General features: G+C 50.2%; 1 protein-coding gene across 2 annotated transcripts in view; it reads left to right on the top strand.

The window, feature by feature from the left end:
- Positions 1-12,130, top strand: part of ATP8B (ATPase phospholipid transporting 8B) — a 122,489-nt gene that overhangs the window by 7,925 nt on the left and 102,434 nt on the right. The gene's annotated exons all lie outside the window — the stretch shown is intronic.

The following is a 12,130-nucleotide window of genomic DNA, read 5'->3' as shown; positions in this document are numbered from 1 at the left end:
TGCACATTTGACTAGAATTAGCTGCTCTGTTAATGTTGTGGCTACAGGCAGTCACGCGGTCCGAAGACGCAAAGGGATTTCTATTCCATGATTTTTTTGGCAGTGAGCATTCTTGTTTCTGCACAATCTCATCAAATATGCAAGCAGGAGTGTACTTCATTGCAAAATTTACGTGTATGAAGAACAGCATACTTTGTATGGTGTGTGAGTAGCGAGTGCAGGGTTCTCGTTTGTGCCTGTCGGAATAGTGATTCTTCATCCCTGGTCCTGTATTCTAGCTTGCGTCCCCTGCAGGGACTCAGCGCCATGCAGGCTCACAAACTCATCCGTTGTCTGTCGGTATAGGTGTGCCCGTATAGCCGTAATCACCACGCGCATAAGAGCGCCTTCGTGCTGCCACCACCTACCCCTGTTCTCCTTTTGAGATTATATGTGTCTTCGTGTGACGTCGAGGGTTGCGTATGCACGTGTGAACCCGGCGGAGAAGCAGTCTTTCAGAATTACGACGTGATGCAATAATAAAGATGGGTTGGCCCAGCGTCTGAATTTCAGTGTTATTAGGAACCCTTGAAAGGAAACAAACAAAAAGAAAGGCACAGAATAGAGCAGTGCGCGTGTCAGAGGGGCCGCGATTTTAAGGAAAATGAGTTTCGCCGCAGGGAAGAGTCCATCGACGTCGTCGCTGTCACCGTCGTGTCGGCGTCGCGTTGATCATATGGCACGCGCCGTGGTACGTCCGTCGTGTGACGCAAAAACGGGGGAGGGGTCGCGGACCCGTGTTCGTGGTTTCTCCCTGCATTATTGAGCGGGCCGAATAGTCTGTGCATATATATACGTGCGCCTATATTGTATACATGCTTATGCACTTGTGTGCCGTCGGCCATAGCCGTCGGCAGCCTTCGAGATTTTTTTCCGGCTTATCGCTACAGTATGCATGCGTATGGCGCATACTTCCAGCGGGGTTATCTTTCCGCCATTGTATACTGGAGATCGCCGTCGTGACCTGCATCTCAGCCCGTTGGATTGGTCGGCTACGCGGCTTGTTGGCTGCATACCGCCAGGCCGCTATCGCCTCCGGTATTTTTCTTTTTTTTTTTTGCTCGTTTTTCGGATTAAGCGTACAGGAGGAAACCTGCACCGCCAACAGCAGCGGCACCGCCCTGAAATGAACAGCACAGCTACGTCATCAACGGCAGCATGTGCAGCTGTATTACAGCTTCAGCAATCACGGCACTACAGCATCAGTAACAACCAGACAGCCGCTGCATTACAATAAGCCAGCGTTTACAGGAATGCGACCGAATGCGTCTTGAGTCCACTTTTCGAGAGAAAGAGCGGATTCTGAGAAGAAAAGGCGCGTCTTCCTGTTGTTTTTGCTCTTCCCCACAAAAAGGGGACTCGAGTCGACTTCTGTCGCATTCATGTAAACGCGACTACGCAGTGCAATTACGCCTGTACGGGGTACGGCCGGAGTGAACAAGCGTGTTACCACTTTTTCCAACCGCGTTTTTACTCCGTCTATTGCGGCAGAGTTTGCATGCTGTATTCACCTATGGTTAAAAAGAGTGTGACACCCTTCGTGCTCCCCTAACCGGGAACGAGATAAACTTGGGCTCTCTTGAGCTGGTGCATAAATTCCCCTTTCCCACTGGTATGCCGTGAACGGGCGAATCGCTGAATGGCATCGCTTAGTTTCATCCGTCCATTAATGGCTGCTGTCAATTGCTGACATTATTAGCGTTTCGCGAGCGCGTCGCCGAACGCGCATAAATGACATTTCCCTGCGCTGTACGGCAGTGAAAGGCGGACGGAGGTAACAGCGGGTTATATAATCCAGTTATCGACGTAGCGACTGTTAGCGGAACACGATTTCCGACAATAGAGTTTCAGCAACAATCCCCACAATAAATTCCCGCCGAAACAGCTCCCGGCAAACTGCCTCCGAGCAATAACCAGCCAACAATAGCGTCATTTAGCTTAGCGCTATCCAAACCAACTGTTTTACTGCTTTTGCGAGTGCGATGTTTTCTTACATGCGCCTTTTGTGTGAATGTTGCGCGCTCGTTCTGTTTGTAGTCGCCGCAGCTTTGATAAAAGGAATGGAAAAAATTATATTGTTTTTTCTTTTTTTCTTTTCGTCGAGTAATGGAAGCCAACAAACAGCAGCGTGTTAAAGCGTGGTGGTCACACATCAGTTCGCGCCCTTGGAACACAGCTCAGCTAAACGCTGACTTCGTGGCGCGTGCCACACAAATTGGCAGTCGAGGTGTTTTATTAGAACTTTTTGCTGGGGCTATCATTCTCATTTTCTCATTCTCCTGTCTATCTCACTTGTGGACGTTTTTGTGTTGCGCTATTTTTTTTTTCCACCCAAGAGAGGGCTTTTCTACTTCGTACTCTGCACTCACGAGGAAACAAGCAGTACAAAGTACAGAAACGCTCTCTCGCAATCGGGGTCTGCCTCGGTGAAGGCCCCGTTATATGTCGCGTTGCTCAACTGCCGGCCGAGCTGGGTCTCGGCCGCCGTTTCTTCGTGCTCGTCAGCTCGCGCCTGTCTGTATGCACCGTCCTTTAACCCTCTCTCTTTACCACCTTCTCTCCGCGTCGTGTCGTGGTCGTTCATTATTATGTCCGTGGCTCTCGTCTGCCTGCATTCCTGCGCTCGGAGACGTCCCAGCTGCTGTTTTGTTTTCCGCCCGGACGCTGACGTTGCGCTGGGGAGAGGAGCGAGGCGTTTCAGCGGTTTTTTTTTTTTTTTTTATGTTCCGGCCAACGGAGAATTGTTACAGCTTCTCGCGCAACCTCGGGGGTGGAGAGAGAGAGAGATGCGAGAGATGAGCGAGGTGTCGCGGACAAAAGAGACGGCGCGCGAGTTTGGCGGCAGCGGCGGAGGAGCCGTGTGCGGGCCGTCGTTCTTCTTCTTCCGTGGCAGTCGTGCGGCGATGCGTGCGGCGAGGCTGTAAATTGGTATGGCACAGGATGGAAGGCCCGGAACAATCCCTTCTCGCGCCCCCTTTCCCGTCCTGTTCCTAAAACGAAGCGAGAAAGAAGTATGCGGGACGAGGGACGCGTTATAATGTGGACGAGGTCGAGGACGTCGAGTCAGCGGGCGGGGTAGGTGGTAATAATATGACGGTCCTGTGTGGCGAAGTCGCGTGCGGCGTGGATGTCGGCATGAGCTCTGCGTACTTCGACCTGTGTTCGTTGAGCGGAGCAAAAGTTAAAGCGCTTCATTCGTCCTCCCGGGCTGCTGTTTGGTCTCTATCGCGCGGTGTCTGTGTTCGTGTTGCCAACTCGCGTGTCACCACGTGACGAGTACCAGAGTTTCCTCCACGCAGAGCACGTGTTCTTTGAGCTTGCTATTTTCATATGAGTTTGCACATCAGTGTCCAAAGTGACCACTTAGGCGAATAATTCCAACTTAAATTGGCTCCGCAAGCGAGATACAGTTCCTTTTCACAAACCACCAAAGTTTCGCCGAACCTCGTACATTGCGTGTCCAGTGCACGCAGCACTTATAGTATAAAGTGCCTAGCGTAATAGGGTTTGTCGTGCTAGCAACCGTGTGTCGATGTTTTACGTCACAACGTGAGCGTTGTGCCAGACCTGCTCCTTGCATTCTCTCTTTGGACTAGGGCTGCTACACACGATCGCGCGGTGTTTATAACTTATTTTTCTGGTCGTTTTACCCGCAACCCGTGTTCCTTACTCATCCGGGACACGTGGGTCGGATGAGAGGCAGGTTTTCTTCAGCGTTGCCGTGTATAATTGGCGTGGTTAAGGTGGCAAACTAAGGAGCGAACCTATACAGCAGTCAGGTTCAGCAGTCAGGTTTGGTTATGGGCTGAAGAGGGAAGAAGAAGGTGTCAGAATAATGGGGTCAGGGTCGGCGAAGTCCCGTCGCTGTGTTCACAACTGATGAAGGTCGAAGGAAGAAGGGCTTTCATTGGAAACAATATAAGCCGATGGAAAAAAAAAAGACAAACACCTGATTCTATAGTGTTGGTAATGCAATAGCATTAGCAGCCGTTGATGCATTTACCAGAAGTGATGTCACTTCCCTCTAGCCAATGGGAATGCTCCCGTCTGGTGACGTCACTTCCCCCAGCCAATGAAAATGCTTCGGTCTGGTGACGTCACTTTTCTTCAGCCAATGAAAATGCTTTGGTCTGATGACGTCACTTCCTCCAGCCAATGAAAATGCTTCGGTCTGGTGACGTCACTTCCCTCCAGCCAGTAGGCGAATTTTATGGCCGACAGCGCATTTTGGGCCTATGGGGCCTCTAATGCTATTATATTAATAAGTGGCGATAGTTAATAACTACATGCAACTGGCGCAATGCACGCCGCGCGGTATATTGGGCCTTCAACGTGACGGGCACTTCCATTTTTTTCCAGAATCACTCCCCGGCCTTGGGTTTGCCTAATCTGCGCTGTCGTTTAGCTCGGACGTCTGGAAACCCGGGCCGAGAAGACGCGCGTGTCCTTGCAAAAGAAGAGAAACATGCACTTGATGAGGGAAAGAAAAATACGCGCTCGAGAAAGGGGCGCAACACCTCTGCGGGCTCCGCGCGCGCTCCCACGACGTCCTCTTCTTTGTTGCCGCTGCATGCGTGCACTTGACCTTAATTGCTTGCGCCACGCGTCGCAGCTTGTGTTACGCGGCCTTCGCTCCCTAGTTTTTCTTTTTTTTTTTTCCTTCTCTCGCCCGTCGCTTCTCGTTCGTCGCTTCCCAGTGTGCGTGTTTATACTTTGTCTCTCCGGACAAGTTGTCAAGCGGTCGCCTCGGGGCGGTCCCCCCCCTCCTGAGCCAGCAACGCTCGTTTTGTTGCTTCAATCCGCCTTCATTCGTTCGTCTTTCCAAACTTTCTTTTTTCTTTCATTAATATGCGCTCGCTGCCAGCCTGCGCGTTCAAAAAGAAGGGAACATGTACGGCAGGAGGAGTGACCCGGTCTTGATTGCGGGAGAGCGTGCCGCCGCCTTTGCCCGTGCATATATAAGCGCTGAGAGGCGGTCGACGGCGCGCGAGCAGACACGACAGCGGGGGCCCCGAGCCACCGCCGCATACGTCGTCATCTTAATCTTCGTCGTCCTTCGGACGCGATTCTGCATGGGGAAGAAAAAGGAAAAAAAAGGAGATAAATGAAAGCCATTTCGAGATGGCAAGAGCGGGTGGGCGACAGTGGACGGGATGACAGCACCCGCGGTACTACAGAGGGGTGAGTGGGGAAGGAGGAGGGGAGAGAAGGAATGACAGCGACAACAACAGCGAGCGGCGGGCGGGGAAAAGTAGGGAAGGAGAGGGAATCGCGCGAGGAGTTAGGGACACGTCACTCTTTTTCGTGGAAGAGATCGAAGAAGGAGCCAAGGGCGGCGGGAAATAAAAGGATGGAAACGTAGGGAAAGGAAGAGGAGGAAAGGGAGTTTTGCTGAGAAAGCTGGGTCCGCGCTGGCCTTTGATGTTCTTCTTCGGCCTGACCCGATCGAAGAGGGAGGTGCTGGCGCGCATAGCCGAGCGCGCTGTATGAAGCGAGGGGAGGGTGGAGGAAAATAGAGCACGCGCGGCGGCTGTGAAAGAGCGGCGTGTCAGGCCAACGGCGAGGCGGCCGGGGCCGACCAGTGGTCTGTGCGCCCCAGCGCTTCTCTCGCCGGCGGAAGGAGTCTGCTTGCGCTTTGTCTGAGCGAGCGAGGCGTGCCGCGATGGGGTTGTCCGCCGGGGTTACTGGGGAAAGAAATGTAGTGCCGCTCGGAAGCTGGTCAATGGAGGCTCTGGAGATGGAACGTTACGATTCTTCTCTGTCCCTCTGATCGCCGGCGTGCAGCCGCTCGCCTTTGCCCGAGTATATTTGCCGGTTGTTGGCAGCAGCCAGCGACTGGACGGGCAGCTCTGTATCTTCTGTGTACTGGTCGTGGTTACATGTTGCTCGCTTTCGCCCTGTAGGCTGTAGACGGAAGGTAGTGGTGCCCTCTTTCGCCTCCTTTTTTTTTTCTTTGCTCAGACGGCTGCTACCTCTCGAGTCGTCCATCTGGGTACGAGAAAAACAAGCAAACAAACAAAAGACTGTGCGAGAATTATTGTTGGCCCAGTCTCGATCAGTTCCTAAAATTGGCTTCCTGTTTGTTTTCTGTTCTTCTCTACTTCGCACGCTGTTCACTGAGATTAGGGTTAAAGGGTAACTCCAGAGATTTTAGAATTCGTCGAGCTTAAAGGGACGAAACTCGCAGGTAAAGCATGCGAAGTCCTTTTGGGCTTGCATCTGAAATGCTGACGTAATCGCCGATTAAAATCGCAATTGCCTTCAAGCTTCTCCGCAGCGCATAGCGCTAAGTGGAGGCCGCGTAATGACGTCATCGACGGTACCGGTACACTTGCAACACGCAAACGCTTGCTCTGGTGGGGAAAAGGAAAAAAAAAAAGGCCCCCTAACGTTGTTTGGCAGCATCCAATGACGTATGGCAGGGTTTGGTTGACGGCAACCGAAATTTGAGATCCTACCGTCCGTGACGTCACGCCGAGCTTCTCCGCACTCCTCGCGTGGTGTAAGGAGAAGCCTGAAATTTAATCGTCGGTTACATCGCCATTGTAAATGCTAGCGAAAAAAAGCTTGGCATGCTTCACCTGCAGCGTATGTAGATTTGGATCCTTAAATATAGCGGGAATCTCAGAAAATGGTGCAGTTACCCTTTAAGGTACGGAAAAACTATGCCGCCGTGGTGGCTCAGTGGTTATGGCGCTCGGCTGCTGACCCGAAAGACGCGGGGTTTCAAAAGCGAAAGGTTTTAGCAATTCTAAAACCTGCCATGGATACTACTTACGGTGGGCTACACGCCTCTCAATAAATAGTCTAACAGTAAGTCAAACAGTTAACTATTCTTTATTAGTTAACCAGCCTGCTAGTTAGCATTTCTTAGCTGCGTTCTGCTGTATTAAACCGCTGGCAGTGCTATGCCGAAAAAAGCGCTCTTCTAACTGAAAAGAGTACTTTTAAAAATTATTTGAAGTCTTGTGGCAAAGCACCCTGTATGTTTCTTGCTCCGGCGCGCATACGCGCGCACGACTCGCCTGCCCCTTATTCTGCTGAGCCGCCACCGTGGCTCAGTGGTTATGGCGCTCTGCTGCTAACCCGAAAGACGCGGGTTCGATCCCGGCCGCGGCGGTCTAATTTCGATGGAGGCTAAATCCTAGAGGCCCGTGTACTGTGCGATGTCAGTGCACGTCAAAGAACCCCAGGTGGTCGAAATTTCCGGAGCCCTTCACTGCGGCGTCCCTCATAGCCTGAGTCGCTTCGGGACGTTAAACCCCCATAAACCAAACCAAACCTTATTCTGCCCACTAGTGTGCTGGAGTGGCAGTTAGCGCACTTTAGTTCCATTCGGATAATTGGCCCCCATTTTTTTTTTCAGGGAATTTTAGAAGTACAATTTGGCAAAAGGGAAATCTTTGTCTGTATTCAGGGAATTATGAGAACCTGAATGTTCCCGTTTTTCTTCTTTTCTAGTATGCTGGGTTTCCCAAACAGGTGCTGGGGAAAAGAGCCAGAGACCGGGATTTTCAGGACTACTTGAGGCAGTTTTCGACTGCTGCACCATGAAACATGACTGATTTAGCGATTGCTAGACCGAGCCGGTTTGAGAAGCAGAGCAGCTGCCTCTATGAGCTGGTAGGCGACGTCTCCCGTGCTCAATAATAAATACTTTTCCCCTCATGCGTGACACGATTACGCTTGTTGCGTCCTGCGGACGCAAGAAGCCACGGATGATGGGCGAAACGGGCGCGGCAGAGAAGTATGTATGCCTGCGTTTTGTTGTTTGTAACACGGCTATCCACTGATAGGTATACTATACAGCTTTTCACTGCCCATCACTCGTACGCGTGTCTGCCAGCATACCGTTAATCCTTTGTAAGGGTTTCTATTTATTTATTTATTTATTTATTACGCCCTCAGGGTACAGAGTACGTTTCAGTGGGGAAGGGCAGTGTACAATAATAAAATTGCGACGAAGCTCACCGTATACAATAAGAACAAACAGTCGAGGTCAAGAAAAATAACGCTAACAATCATCTTAGAACAGGATAAAATAACTTTTAATGAACAGTAATGATAACAATAGGCGACGAACTGAAGTAACTCGACTGATCGCTGTGTTCGCGATTATAGACTTCGCCTGCACGGCGTCCCTCGGCGAGCGTTGCTTCGCCGCAGGGCTTGCAAGCAGCGCTGGAATGCAAGCGCGTAGGGAGAAATGTGGTGCGAACAAAATGGGTGAATGTGGGAAGGGCGGTGTTGTTATTGTTTTAACATTATTGTCGTTGTTGTTTGTTGTTGTTTTGGTGTCGTGAAACCTGGTCGTTCATCAGGGAGAGGGGTGAGAGAGTGTGTCGGAATATGGGTAGAAAAGTACGTTAGCTGAAGTTGCCGATTTCGTTAGAAATACACAGATTTAACTCCATGAGGAAACTACGTGAAACGTAGAGTCTATACAGAGGTCGCCTTTCTGCAGGTGTCATCGTCAAGCATTCTACACGATAGCGAGAACGTATTAAGCTATACAAATTAGCGCTGCTATCGCGGGTGCTGTCGTTAAGTTTCGGGAATTGCGGTTGTGAACGACCGCGGTAAAGCACTTGACTCAGGCGCGAAATAATTTCTATGGCCACCTGTCAGCATAAAAGGACACTGTCAGTCCTCAGCGAAACTTTATAGGTACGCTTTTATTGACTGCATTGACGGCTGTTCGGCTGCAGAAGGCGCTCTCACTGCGGAGAAACATGTTTTTTTTTTTCTTTTCGCCCTCTCTGATTCAAACTCCTAACGTCGAGGGTCGTAGGTATGCCTCTCTTAATTTTCCGCGTTTAGTTTTTGCTTTCCTGTTCCTTAATTGCGCGATAAAACTGCGCTAGCGTTGCAAAAATCTCGTGAACGTATTCGGGGCGCGTAATTCCCTTCATCTTTGTTCTCTTCAACGAAGAATCTCACCTGACGTCACCGCGGCGTACTTGCGGAAGCAGCCGGTGGTAGCGGCACCTGTAGTTTTGTTTTTGTTTTTTCGCAATATCGGTTTATTGGTGAAACGTCTGCAATGGCCTTGATATAAACTGCAACTTATTGGACCTAAATCGTAGAAGGTCCGTTTTCAGCGAAACTATAGCCATATTCGTTATTAGAAAGTGGTAGTCCTCGAGTCAAGGTCAGCTTAAATTTGTCCTTTATATCCCTTTATACGTTGCCTAGTGTAGGCGGTTGAAAGCTGCATCTCAGGAACAATGTTTCTGTCGTCGAATGCCGGTCTTCAGGCTCATGCTGTGACAAACGCACGCGGGAAATCGCGCTGTCGGGAGAGTTGTTCTTATTCAGGTACATTTTTTTTCCCCGCGTGTATATCCCCCTGCCCCTCGCACCAAATCACTACAGCAACCGCAGTGTTTTGCCACCACTCGGCGCGACCTTTCCAAGCACTGTGTGACAGCTCCATTGGCGACGGCCACGCCCCCTCCCCTCGGCTTTCGCCTCTGTCTCTCCTGTCAATCTTGGCGACAAAAAGAAAAAAAAAACAAGGATGGCGCTGTTTAGCATTTTGTTTTTCCCCTCTCCGTGTAACCTCGTTCGTTGCGGTTTTGTGTACTTAAAGGGCAAAGTTTTGCGCTTGACATTTGGGCGGCATCCGAGCCGCGGGCACGTCGAAGGGCCGGAAATGCCTGGCATGTGTATATCGGAACGAGAGCGGCGGAAGGTCTGCCCCTTCCCTCCGCATACCCGATAGCTGAAGGCCGCGCGCGAATATTAAATTCGCGAGATCGAGGAGCGATGCAAAACGCGTACAGCCAAGCGCTGTTGTCGACTGGCTTGTTTCCCGGCTCCTTCGTTTTTTTGTTTGTTTTTATGTTTTTAATTCGGATTTCCTTGTTATCGGAGGCACGCCGCGCGTACCTTCTCCGACGCGTTTGCTGTGCCGCTTCCTGGATATGCACGGTTAAAATGGTTTATGTGTTTTTACTGAAGCTGAAGCAACGCAGTGGACGATGAGGCACTGCGTCAGTACACCGTGGTCAGTAGAAGACTTCGAATGAATTTTGGCCACTCTTAATAGGAACCTAAACCAACAGCATTCACGGGCGTTTTACACATTTGGCGTGCATCAAAATAGGTCTGCTGCGACCGTGCGCGTAGAGAATGTTTATCTTATTTAATTCAGATTAATGAGAGCAAACTAACTACGACGTAAGTACGAGCATTTGGATAATTGATAATCAGAGGTGTACTTGGACGAGCTACCCCAGGCGTTCATTATAGCCCCAAAATGCTGTGTTGCTTTAGCACATAAAAATCAATCATTCGATCACGTTTATGAGGGTTTAACGTCCCAATGCGACTCAGGCTATGAGGGTAAGGACGCCGTAGTGAAGGGCTCCGGAAATTTCGACCACCTGGGATTCTTTAACGTGCACTGACATCGCACAGTACACGGGCCTCTAGAATTTCTCCCCCAAAGAAATTCAATCGTCGCGGCCGGGATCGAACCCGCGTCTTTCGGGGGGGGGGGGGGGGGGGGGGGGGGCATATATATATATATATATATATATATATATATATATATATATATATATATATATATATATATATATATATATATATATATATATATATATATATATATATATATATATATATATTCAGCAGCGGTTTTGACGCATAACGGCACGACGTATACGCTCAGCACTCTTTTTTTTTTCCTTTTCGCTTTCTCTTCTACGCTGTCATGAAGCTTGCGGGACGCACGTAACGCGATACGTGTACGTCACAAGCGGAGGCTGCTGCCGTATATTGCTTTTATGACGATATCGCTGTCGGGGAGGTTTCCCGCAATTTCCGGTGTAGTTGATTGCCCGTTGCCGGCTTGCGGTATGTACGTATAGTCAGAATTAGCTGACGTCACCCCTCCGCTGTATTGTGACCCACTGGGTGTGGCCCTCGAGGGCGATAGCTGTACCACTCTCCACTGCGCCTCTCCACTTTGCCTCCCGCCAAAAATGCCTGCTCCCAGGGTCATCTGAATCGTCATCGTTATCGCAAGGACATCATCGTTATTATAATTCGAATTGAGCGCCACGGGGATCATACCGCCACGAATGGTGCGTTCTCCACTGACCAGCTCATGGATACGCCGTGCTCCATTCTTATTGGTCGGAAAGTGATGCCGTGATACCGGAGTTGAGACGTCGCCGAGTGTTCTGTTATGGTAGATGTATACAATTGTATTACTTCTACGGACACGGGGACGCGTGTACGGTTGTTACTGCCACTTCCCTGCGCGGCCGGTGGGAGGTGTTCTTTTGCGTACAGATGGCATTGCACGTGACGCCGATAGACTCCCAACACGGTGTTTACGAACATAGTGGGCGCTAGCGTACCCCAAAGGAATGAGCATGGCGGCAATTGCTATCACCCCGTTTCAAAGGGGGCGCTCTATTCATCCATCCATCCGGCTAGCTTGTCTCGTCGGGCCAGCGCCGCGCGGGCATCGGGCCACCCTACTGGAGGGGGCCTTCGTCTGCTACGGTGCACGGTTCGCTTATCACGACATTCGAGAACTGCCTTCCATGCAGAGCTGTCTAGGCTGCCTGGTTAGAACCACAGTATTTACGAGAAAATATAGCGCACGCTGCAGCATGTCGGACTACACGAGAAGCCCGTCCGATTCGGATAAACGCCAACCCTTTTGAGCGCCTAACCATGGGAGGTATGTACGGCACCACAGTGCACATTTTTCTGACGCGTTAAAGAGAGATCGGGTTCGAAGTGACGTCGAATACTTTATCGGGCTCTTTTTTAAAAGTACTCGCCAGCTTTTAACGAAAGACCGCCTTCATAGGCTCGCTTTGAAATAAAAAAAAGGGAAGTATTGTTTACATATATTTCTATGGGCCGCGCTATCGTCCAGTACTCCCGCCTAGTGGAAACCTCGCACACATATATTGGGATGTCTTAAATTTACACCGGCTTTGAAATGACGCTGTATATACTTTCACACTCTGCTGTATGTGCTCGGATTTTGTTAGCGCAGCGACGACCTCGTTGGTGCACTGTGAGATCAAAAAACTATATTTTATAAACTTTTCTTCACCTACAT

Source organism: Amblyomma mixtum, chromosome 5, assembly GCF_055824585.1.
Source record: "Amblyomma mixtum isolate Tamu chromosome 5, ASM5582458v1, whole genome shotgun sequence".
NCBI classification, from domain to species: Eukaryota; Metazoa; Arthropoda; class Arachnida; order Ixodida; family Ixodidae; genus Amblyomma; species Amblyomma mixtum.
Note: the sequence above shows the minus strand (reverse complement) of the source record. Positions and strands in the feature narration are given on the sequence as shown.